The sequence below is a fragment of the Rattus norvegicus genome, chromosome 2 (assembly GCF_036323735.1).
Source record: "Rattus norvegicus strain BN/NHsdMcwi chromosome 2, GRCr8, whole genome shotgun sequence".
NCBI classification, from domain to species: domain Eukaryota; kingdom Metazoa; phylum Chordata; class Mammalia; order Rodentia; family Muridae; genus Rattus; species Rattus norvegicus.
In genome coordinates, this window is record NC_086020.1 from 45,420,760 (window position 1) to 45,432,018 (window position 11,259).

At 45.4% G+C, this 11,259-nt stretch overlaps 1 long non-coding RNA gene across 1 annotated transcript in view; it reads left to right on the top strand.

The window, feature by feature from the left end:
- LOC102554307 (uncharacterized) overlaps positions 1–7,196 on the top strand; it is a 47,024-nt gene extending 39,828 nt beyond the window's left edge. Inside the window, exons 2-3 of the long non-coding RNA XR_005500645.2 lie at positions 203–251; positions 4,737–7,196. This is a non-coding gene — a long non-coding RNA (uncharacterized LOC102554307). The remainder of the gene's footprint in view (positions 1–202; positions 252–4,736) is intronic.
- Positions 7,197–11,259: the final 4,063 nt, after the last annotated feature.

Here is an 11,259-nt window from a genome sequence, read left to right on the forward strand (position 1 = left end):
TGGGACAGAAACAACCTGTGTGAGACTCGCACAGCAAGTACTTTAGGAACTCAACTAGCCAGTCAAGCAAATAGAAAAATAGATTAGGGGTAATTCGCCCAGTAATTGTGTTAAGGCTGATTTTAAAAATCCATAGGACTCTGCCTCAATCATCAGGGGTCTGGCCAGGTCATGTTAGTAACATTTTTCTCTCCATTTACAGGTTGTTGGCAGTGTGATACCAGAACTCCCTCTCCCAGCCATTCTAACAGGTACTACTCTTGGATGACCCAGTCAGTGTGGGAAGAAACAACAAGTCTCCCTTGTCAACTTCCCCTCTAGATATTTTGTGGAATAACCTGGAGTCACACCCAGTGCCTTAAATGAGGCCCATGCCCTCCTAGAAGAATTTTCCACTGGTTCTCCAGGAATGACACTGTATCTTAAAGCAATATACTAATAACAATTTTAAAAGATGTTATTTTTAATTATGTGTATATGTGAGTGCCGGTGTGTAGTTTGTGCATATGAGTGCAAATGCCTGAGTTGTCCAGAAGAAGACATAAGATACTAGAGCTAGAGTTACAACTGGGTGTAAGCAACCCAATGTGGGTGCTGGGACCAGGTCTTCTGCAAGAGCTGTGTGTACCCCTAACTGCTGAGCCCTGTCTCTCCAGCTCCAGCCAATAACAGTTTTCAAAGTTCTTTTTTAAAAGAAAAAGTCATAAGTTTTAAAATGAAAGTGTCAGTCTCTTGGGGTGGCCCTCTGCCTTAGGAAGGCTCCTTCTGTGACCTTCGGGTCAAGGTGATGGGATTGAGAACCACTGAAGGGGCACCCCTCTAGATTTAACTGGGGAAGAAAGATCCACCATGAATGTGGACAGCAGGGTTCCATAGGCTGAGATCTGGGACTGAATGGAAAGAAAGGAGTTTACTGAGCACCAGCCTTCACCTCTCTCTGTGCCCTGACCATGGTTCATGTGTGTCCAGCTGCTTCAAGCTCCTGCTCCCATAGCTAGCACTTCTCCACCATGCCTTCCCTTCCAAGACCAACAGCACAGTCTAAGTCAGGAGCCAAAATGAACCTTAAGTTGCTTTTATTACATCCATGGGAAAAGTCTAATCTGCTGTGTAACAAAAGCAAAACTCTTAAGTAGGTCTTGATACACTTTTGCCAAGTGACCTCTCTCGGCCTTAGTTTCATCCTCTGAGAAAACAGACAAATAAAACAACACAAGGTAGTGATTCTGGGAATTGCATTATTCGTGCTGTAGGTCTAACCATTGTCACGGTGTCTTTGATAACAGGGTGGCATGAGAAGAAAGTGGCAGGAAAGAGGTGTGGGGGAAGATGACTTTGACAAGTTCTGCACTCCACTGCCGACTGAGATGTATGGCACCATTGATCTGCCATCGGGGACTCAGTTCCTTTATCTGTAAAATGGAAAGGTGAAAGTTCAGCAGAACATGCCTCCTAGGCCACACCCATCCATTCCCAGACTGGTGCCTCTTTGCTTTGAGTGTCCCCAGCATCTTGGATTTACTCACTGGTCAGAGGCTCCTGACTTTCTGATACATTGTGCTAGACATTCTGGGGATTTGGAGGGTCAAGGTGGGGAAAAAATGGCATTCAAATGACTCCACGAAGTCAGTGATAAAGAATGAGTCCGTGTCCCTCACATACTCTGGGTGAAAGGGAACAAATCCCTCAAGGATTTCTAAGGTAAAGCAGAGGTTGTTCGCGGGCCGCCTGTGTGTCTTCTGACCCAGAGTTCATCACTCAAACAATAGCAGAGGCAAAGGAAAAACGTGCTATTGTTTTGTCCTATTTATATCCCAGTGTTGGAAACAACATGAAAATACTATTAAGGAAATTCACTGGTCTCTCTCTGCTCCAGAGCATGTATATGGTTTGGGTGCCACAGGCACAGAAGCCAGATGCTGGAGGAGATGATCCTCTGGAACAGGAAAAGGGAAGCATTTTGGGATTCCACGCGGAAGAGGAAGTGTGGGAGGAATCTCTCCATGCTGCCCAACAAGCCCTTGCAGAAAGGCCTTATGGCTTACTTTTTGCTGGCTGTCAATCCAGACATGGCTACCTGGAACCTGTGGTATTTTTGACTGAATCACAACCTATTGTAGTGCTCTGGTGCCAGGATGGGGGACTCTTCATGGCGATCTCTGGCCCAGTTAGGTTCAGGTGAGGTGGAGAGAGAACTTGGGCAGGAGGGAGAACAGCTTTCACTGCCTCCAGCTGCCTGTCCTTGTCCTTTCTGTGGCTGCCTGCCTCTTGGGTTGTTCAGGCTGAGTTGAGCCAGCGGGAGACTGACTAACTGGTGAGGGGTGCAGGGGAGCTTCTGGTGGCCATTTCTGCAGCAGTGTTATGGCTCTTATGACAGAAGCTGTCAGACGATGGAATAATTCCTGCACACCTTTAATTCTGAGCACAACCCTTAAATACAGTTTTTTGGATGGGTCAGACCTCATCTACATATTCAGGAGCATGGTCCTGTCTTTACGACTGATCTGTCTTAAGCCTATGTGACCACCTGTGGAGGAGGGGCTTGAGGCATTGCTCTATGTGACTTGGTCTGTCTCAAACCTCTCCCCAGGGGTTTGTGGGGGGTTGCAGCTAGTGAGACCCTGATTTGGGAGGCTGGGAACGTACCTGCCATCCCTTTAGGGTCTCCCAGGAATTCAACCTGTCTCGACCAGGAATCAAGGTACCTTTCACTGCCTGCCGCCCCACAACCTATCTCTCTTCCTCAGACTCTTGTAAAAGACAGAAAAATTCAAAGCCCTGATGAGAACTACCTTAGGCTTCAGACATGTAAGTCCTATGTACATTATACAGCGTTCTGCATGCACTGGGGGCTTACTGTGAGCAGATATTTCCATTGTCCATAGATTAGACAGAGAGAAACTCCATGCATGCAGAGTCACAAATGTCTGTCTCTGTTGTCACTTCAAGGAGCCCATGCTGCAGCTGAATGATGGCTCCTCTATCGGGCAAACCTGTCTGAGGATGTTGCTTCCATGACTGCAGCCCTGGTTCTAGACCAAGTTGCATAAACAGTAATGCCAAAGTGGCTCCAGGCCAAGGTTGCTGGGCATGTAGTCCTGCTTTTGTGATCTGTGGGTACTATGTTGCTCTGGTCTGTGGGGGCCCCTTTAAACCTCTTTCCTGTATCATCAGTTGTTATCAAATTGGCCACCATAAACCCTTTTTGTTGATAATATAGCAACTGATGAGTTGAAAAAAAAAATTGGCTACCTGTCATTTTCTCTAACTCTTTGCCACCTCCACTCCTTAGTGCTCTATGCAACAAGACCATAAAAAAAATGTGTCTTTTAATAATTAAATTTAATTATTAAAGGGAGAAAAATCAGCATATTATAAATTTAACTATTTTAAAGCCATCAATTCAGTAATCTTTAGTAAACTCCCATTTCGTGTGACCTTCATTCATCTGCAATATGTCCATCTCCTCCAAGAAGAACCGGGACACACTAAGGAGTTACTCCCCTTTCCCCACCCTCATCTCTGTTTCTATGAGCTTATCTCTTCTGGATATTCTATGTGAAAGGAAACACACAATGTGTTGTCTTTTCCGTAACAGTGTTTCAGAGGTATAGCCATCTGATAGCTTGTATCAATACTGCATTCCTTCACATGGCTGAGTAACATTCCATTGCGTGTCTACACTGTATTTGGTGGGTGTATTTATCTACTGGTTGGCATCTAGATGGCTTCTACCTTTTTCACTGTTCACAGGTGGCTACTAAGACACTGGTGTCCAATTGCTAAAATATCTACCTCAATTCTTCATATTGGTATTGTGGGGGATGATAGAGCCTTTCTATCTTCCACATTCTAAAGGATCACTAATCCATCACTGAATCATATTGAGAAGGAGGATCTTCAGCTAAAAAAATGAGTCTTTATGGTTAAAACTTTCCCCTTTCTGAATCAGATTGAACAGTGAGGTGGAGAGATCGCCTAATAGGAGGGAGAGACAGGATCTCCTTGCTGCCTCTTTAACTCTTAGTGTAGGAAGGTGCCAGTTCTGCCCTTTGCAAACTGCATTCTGCTAGGAAAGGAATGAGGCCCTTGTAGATCATTACAAACAGTGGTTTCAGATACTAATCTCTCACTTGAATGGAGACCGTGATAGTTCTGTGCATTTTCTACTAATGAAACATGATCATTGTCTTGGGGCCACACGGGTAGTTGTTATCTGTTGTATGCTAAGGATCTGGAAGGGAAGCATGTATCTAAAATCATTTGAGGGGTAGAGGAAGATTGGACCTTCCAGGATCACCTGCCCTGAATGCTAGCAGGCAGACAGGATAATGGGTAGAAGAGCGGCACTCTTGAGGGAAAACCCAGAGGTTTAGGAGCAGCAAGGTTCCTTGTCTGCTCAGAGTTAGACAGAAGAGGTCGGAGTGTCAACAGGAGACAGGGTAAGTCATAAGGAGCCCTACAGGTTCTGTAGATACTTTGACCCTGAATGAGACTGGGATGCTATTGTGGTTTCAGTGTTTGTCCTTTAAAATTCCTGTGCTGGAAACAGTCTCCAAAGTTCTATATCAATGGTCTGGACAGTGACTGGGTCCTAAGGACTCTGACCTCACAAAAGCCTTAGTTCATTCATAAACTACTGAGAAAATAGCTCTGTTATAAATGTGAGCTCCCTTTGCTGCACTGGCGTTGCACTGTGTTGCAGTCTCACCATGTGATGTTCTGCCCTTCCTCAGGGTTCTACAGAGTGCCCACCAGCAAGACCTTTATCAGGTGTCATCCTTCAATCTCGGACATTCCTGCCTGCAGAATTGTGACTATAATAAACCTTTCTTCTTTATAATCATCTTCTCTGTGATATTCAAGGACAGCAACAGAAAATAGACTAAGAAAGGTTACTGAGTCCTGCTTCTTAACTGTCCTGGTAAGTATACAGGGGGTGTCAGCCAGAAGCAAGGCTATGATGGGAACATGGGGAGGAATGAGCCTTTCTCAACCGATTTATCTGGGCGATCTCTCTCTCTCTCTCTCTCTCTTTCTCTCTCTCTCTCTCTCTCTCTCTCTCTCTCTCTCTTTCAGTTTCTGGAATACTGTAATTACAAGTATGAACAGTCACATCCAGTTGAAGAACTCATGAATGAATGTGTGTTAAATGAATTCCTATTACCCAGCTATCTCTGAGAAGATACTGATAACGTGGATATATGGCAAAGTCTTCTACCTGACACACCAAGTCTCTCTCCTTAGAAAGTAGTCATCACAGCATGTAGCTCCATCGATAGCACAAACAGAAGAAGGCTTGAGTTCATTCCTCAGCCCTGCGCAAACCAGGAGTGTCGTGCATGCTTGTAATGTCAGCATTCAAGAGGTCTAGACACAAGGATCAGAAATTCAGGGTCTTCTCTGGATCCATACAGAGTTTGAGGCCCACCTAAGCTATATAATACTACATGTGTATACGGGAGAAGGTGACCATAGCCCACATTCTTTCCCATGTTGTTCAATGGTGCGATGTAAATAACTCAATCTCAGAGACAGAACGCAGTCTATTCCTTAGAAAGAGCCACTTCTTGTTTTCTTGGAGTCCTGCAGACGGAGACTACAGTGATGGCCACAGTAGGTAGGAAACCCCAAACTACATTTCAGAAGAAATGTGAACATGGCTCACATCCCCTGTCTTTGTTGGGGACACCAGCCACTCTTCCCCCTAATACATGGGAGATTTCATGGAGGATCTGGAGAAATCCCAGATCATGCTAGGGGATTTTCATAGCAACAGGGGAGGAGGCAGTTTCCTGGTAAATCGTGGCACCTTGCTTCATAGTGCTTAGTAACTTAGGTCTCAGACCACCACAGAGCAACAGGGTCCATCACATAATTTCTTTGTTCCTTTGGGTCAAGGGTCAACTTTGTCCTTGTCTATAGAATAATCAATTGGAGGACCTTGTGCCCTTAGGGTGGAATATCTTTCTCTGTTTGTCAAGTCACTGCCCTGCAGGTGGCAGAAGAAATTCCTTCCCAGTTCTGCCCCTGCTGCTAAAGGCAGAATAGTACGTTTGGAGATAGTGATGATGAGGGTGAGGTGTGTGTGTGTGTGTGTGTGTGTGTGTGTGTGTGTGTGTGTGTGTCTGTATTGTGTGTCTACCTGTGTATGTCTTTGTGTATATCTCTGTGTGTATCTGTGAGTGTGTATATGTGTGTATTTCTGTGTTCTTCTCTCTCTCTCTCTCTCTCTCTCTGTGTGTGTGTGTGTGTATCTGTGTATATCTGTGAGTGTATATCTGTGTGTGTATTTCTGTGTTCATCTCTCTCACAGATACACACAGATATACATTCACAGGCACACAGAGTTACACACAACACATTATACACACATATACACACACATATATACAGAGAGAGAGACAGAGAGAGAGACAGAGAGAGAGACAGAGACAGAGAGACAGAGAGAGAGAGAGAGAGAGAGAGAGAGAGAGAGAGAGAGAGAGAGAGAGAGAGATACACATAGCCTGGAAGAAGAACTTTGGTTGCTTTTAGCTGCCTGCCACAGGAATCAGTAGATTCCTGACTGCAATGCCTGGAGCAGCAGAACACACACTCAAGCTCTGACCTGACCTCCCCCACCCCTTTTCGACTTTGTGGGACTTGTGTACAATTTGGAAAAGAGATGAAGGACATCCTAGCTCCCAGCTGACCAGCCCCCTCTGTGGCCTGGAGACCCCATTCCCTCTTGCCCTGCCCTACAGGCTTGCAAGCATAGTTCACAGCTCCCTCTGTGGCCTGGCCTTCCCAGACCTTTCCCTCTATAGACAGCCAGTCTCCGGCTCTCTCAGGCTCTAAACCAAGCATTTCGGGGATTGGATAAATGAAAGTACATATCTTGTCATAGAGCAGCAGCGGGGGGAACAGCTGCTGCACCAATTCTGCAAAACCCAGTGCTCCCTGGGGAGTCTGGGCATCTTAGAACCTAGGGATGGCGGCCTCCAATTCTTTTAATTGTCTGCATAAATAATACCGGTCTTAGGAAGTTAGGGGCCACATTTCAGGACTGGCTCTGTATTTGTTAATGGGCCACCCTGCCAAAGAGGTTAAGTCTTTGTGCCTGGAACGTAACTCAAAGCTCTAAGGGTTTAGTAGGGCGACAAACGTCTGTGTCTCTTTTTGCTTTTGACCGAAATCCAGCAGGGAGGAGCCACCCCGGGGGACTTTCAGAAAGGGCTGTGCCAGTCGGTTCCCATCACAACCTAGAGTATGGTGCAGGCCGGAGTGCAACCCCCACCCCCACCCCCCCAACACCCCACCGCCTGTCCCTCCCTGTTTGCCGGAGTGCAGGATCAGGGCGGGGCTGAGCTGTGCCAATCTGGTTCAATAGTCTACTCTACCCCCGGAGAGATTCCCCACTCCCCATCCCACTGCTCAGGGAGCTGCACCGTCGCCCGGGGTCAGTCCACTGCCTGTGTGACAGCTTCCCAGGAAGGAAGGAGCGTTGTCTGCAGATCGCTTATCAGCCGGCTTTCCTGTGTCGGAGCACCGTGGTTTTCCGGGGATGGCTGCCACCCCCGTGATTCCCAGCTCTGGCTGCCCGGTTTGTGATAAATAGGCCATTGTGAGGCCTTTGCGATCTGACTTTCTTATCAAATGATCCACTAGAAAAAGAAAGCTAGAGCGAGATTCCTCCCCAGCTGCCTGTCATCTCAGCTTCTTCCAGTCTCTCCACAACTACAGCCATTTTCAGTTTATGCAGTTTTCCAGGGAATGTTTGGAAAGCAATTTACTTGTCAACGGAGGCAGGGACATAAGGGGGCGTGCCGTCTACTAAGCGGCTTGCCCTGGTTGTGAGGTTAGTTTCTTTGGCTTTGGGGCATGGTGTTTCTACCTGCCCACTTTCCAACGTATACACACCAATAAACAGCGGTGCTGCACCAAGTCTGCAAACCATCAGATTTACTGCAGTGCAACAATTTAGGGGTTTTTTTTGTTTTTGTTTTTGTTTTTTTTTTTTTGTTTGTTTTGGTTTGGTTTTTTTTTGGTTTGTGTGTTTGGTTGGTTGGTTAGTTTTTGTTTATTTTGTTTGCTTTGAGCTAACTGATTTATGGACAAAACTTGAAAGGAGAAAACATTAGTGGAAATTGTTCATTCAATGGAGACCACTACAGACTGTGGCAATTTGGGGGAAACCCAGTGGTGTCAATAATGACTGCTTTTGTAGCTGAAGCAGTTACATGACCCAGAAGGGACTTGGGGTTCCTAGTGTTGTGGTGCTTGTTTGCTAAACGTTGCTAGGCACGGTGGATGGGCAGAGGATGCCCTCTGAAAGGGACCAACACCTGACTGAGTATTCGCCAGCCAAGGTCTTGAAATGCTTAATGTTTGTTTGTCTCTTTCTTTCTTCTCAAAGCTGCATTGTGCTTCACAAATTGTGTGACTAGGACAGTCAGTGGGAGCTCAGATTCATTTGAGTGAACCCTAAAAGTTATTTGAACAGTTTCCCTTTGGGATAATGGACATCAATTAATCCATAAGCTGATGAAGATGATTTCTTTTAAGTTGGTTGTTGGAATAACTTAAGAAGTCTACAAGCTAATAGGGTTCCTAACACGGAGGGCACCTTCTAGAACTGCACTGGTTCCCTGTCAGACTTGCTTCTTCTTTTAGGAAACTCAGACCCCTGTTCCCACAAAGACCTAGTGCTTCCCATAGCGTGACGCTCATTTACGAAGTTGTTGCCTCTCTCTTGCTTCTCTACTCTGAACTGCCTAGCTCCCAGATGTGCAGACCAAAGCAGGAAAATTTGACATGGACTCCTCCTAGACCAGTGGTTCTCAACCTTCAAGATATTGCAATCCTTTCATAAAGCTTCTCATGTCGTAGTGACCCCTAACAGTAAAATGATTTTTATTGCTACTTTATAACTGTAATTTTCCTATTGTTATGTAAAATTTCAGAGATAGAGGGTTGCCCAAGGGGTCATGACCCACAGGCTGAGAATCAGTTCTCTAACCAAAGGGAACTTGAACATCGGCTGTGTTGTTTAATCCAGTCAATCTTTTTTTATAGTCTTGCGTGTCTCCAAAATCTGTAGGCTATCCCCCAGTGTGATGACACTTGTGGGTGAGCTCTTTGGGAGGTGATTCTATTTGGATGAGGTCACATAGGTGGGGACCCCATGATGAGATCAGTGTTCACATACAGAAAGGAAGAGGCACCATAGTACCCTTCTTTCCTATTGAGTGAACACACAGCTAAGACAGTTATCAGCATGCAAGGCACTGGCCCTTCACCAGGACCTACACTGACCTGTGCCCAAGTCTTAGCTTGCCATTTGCCTGAGCATAAGAAGTAAATGTCTTTTATTTGTACCACCCAGTCCAAAGCCCTGTGTTAGAGCAGCCCATGCTGAGTAGACTCCTAAATAACTCTGGGGAAATGAACGTGTGACTTGGCATTCCCCATGGACATGTCAGAAAAGGTGGGACGGTTCAAAAGAAACAGGAACGGCGCTGTTTCTCTAGACATAGTGTGTGTAAGAAATACTTGCCTTTGCTTAAAACAAACAAGCAGAGCCTTGCTTCCACAGAGTTTTCTCTGGCTTCCATGTCCCTTTGCTTATTAATTTATGGTTTCAATTTTCACTTAGTCAATAAAGACTGTGTACGGCAGACAGAAGAAGTGACTTTAGGGATCCAATAATTAAAGGATAATTTTCTGTCCAGCAGGCAGTCTAGAAAACTGGGACTATAAACAAGTAAAGAGGAGCACAGTAAAATGTAGACCAAAAGACCCAATGGGGGTCTAGAAACACGGGTTGAGAAACACTGCTCAAGGAACATTAGATATAAAGTGATTGTTGGAATCCGTGTGCTCATTCATCCCTTATGGATTCCCAGGAACCCAAGAGCATTCTTCATGGATCTCATTCTGTCATTAATAGATAAGATAATTAGGAAGCTTGTGCACTGTACATACATTTTCTCAGTTGAGACTTGCAATATGACTTCTTGAGTCTACTGAGAAAGTCCATTGTATAGAAACTGAGAGTAACGTGTTCAAGGCCACGAGGAACCTAAAGAACAGTAGGGTATGATCCAGAAAGCCTCCTTTAAAGTTCATCTTCTCAAAACCACAGAGTATCTAGCAGCCACCTTCCCATATGCTGGCCATCCTTTCAGCACACACGTGGAGGGAGTCTCACTTTCCCTCACTGGTTGCATTAGTGTTGTTTGCTTCACCAACTTACAGATGCCAGGCACCCCAGATGACCGCTAGAGGGCACTAATAGTGATGGAGGGGGATGGGAAATGGGATACAGCAGAGCAGTTTGCTATGGCACTCATGAGAGAGTCTAAGGCAGTGGTTCTCAAGCTTCTTAACGCTGTAATACTTTAGTACAGTTCCTCAGGTCGTGGTGATCCCCAACCATAAAATTATTTCATTGCTACTTAAAACTTCGATTTTGCTAGTGTTATAAATTATTATGTAAACATCAAATATGCAGGATATCTAATATGCAACCCTTCTGGGGGTCGAGAACCACAGGTTGAGAAACACTGCTGAAGGAGCATCAGACACCTTTAGGTAAGTAGCCCATTTGATGCAGTAAGGGGAAAGCAAGGGGACTAGTTCCTTCCTGCCAGTAGGATAAAACCTCTGGGCTAGCATGGGTAGAGACCCAACATCCCAGCTTACCGCAAACATGAACGAATTAATCCAGTTGGCTGGCCAGTCCCTCAGAGACGGGACCTTTTGGGAAAGTGGGACCACCCAAAGAATGTGAGCTCATCTTAAGTCAAGCTAAAAGAGATGAGTGGAATACTGATTGCTTTAATAAGATACTGTACTTGTTTCCAGAATTTTCAACTCCGAGCTCAGTTTCATGACCAACATGATGTTGGTTGGCTCTGCTCAACTTGCCGAGTCCTGACAGCTTCTTTTGCCCTGTCTCTTTTAGGTGCTGTTGGAACCTAAGTTTTGTTGTCGGTTGGGTGGTTGGCTCGGTTTATTTGTTTGTTAGTACTATGGGCTTCCTTACTCATTGTTCAAAGCTCCTATCCCTACCACATGGCTCCTTGTCTGCCATGTGTCTGTCTTCCATACCTGCTTAACTCTAGCTGCACCTCACACCCCCAAACAAATATACTTATGCTTGTGCATGCGCACACACACACACACACACACATACACGCAAACATACACACAAACGCACACACACATACAAACACACACATACAAACACACACAAATACACACACAAACACAAAC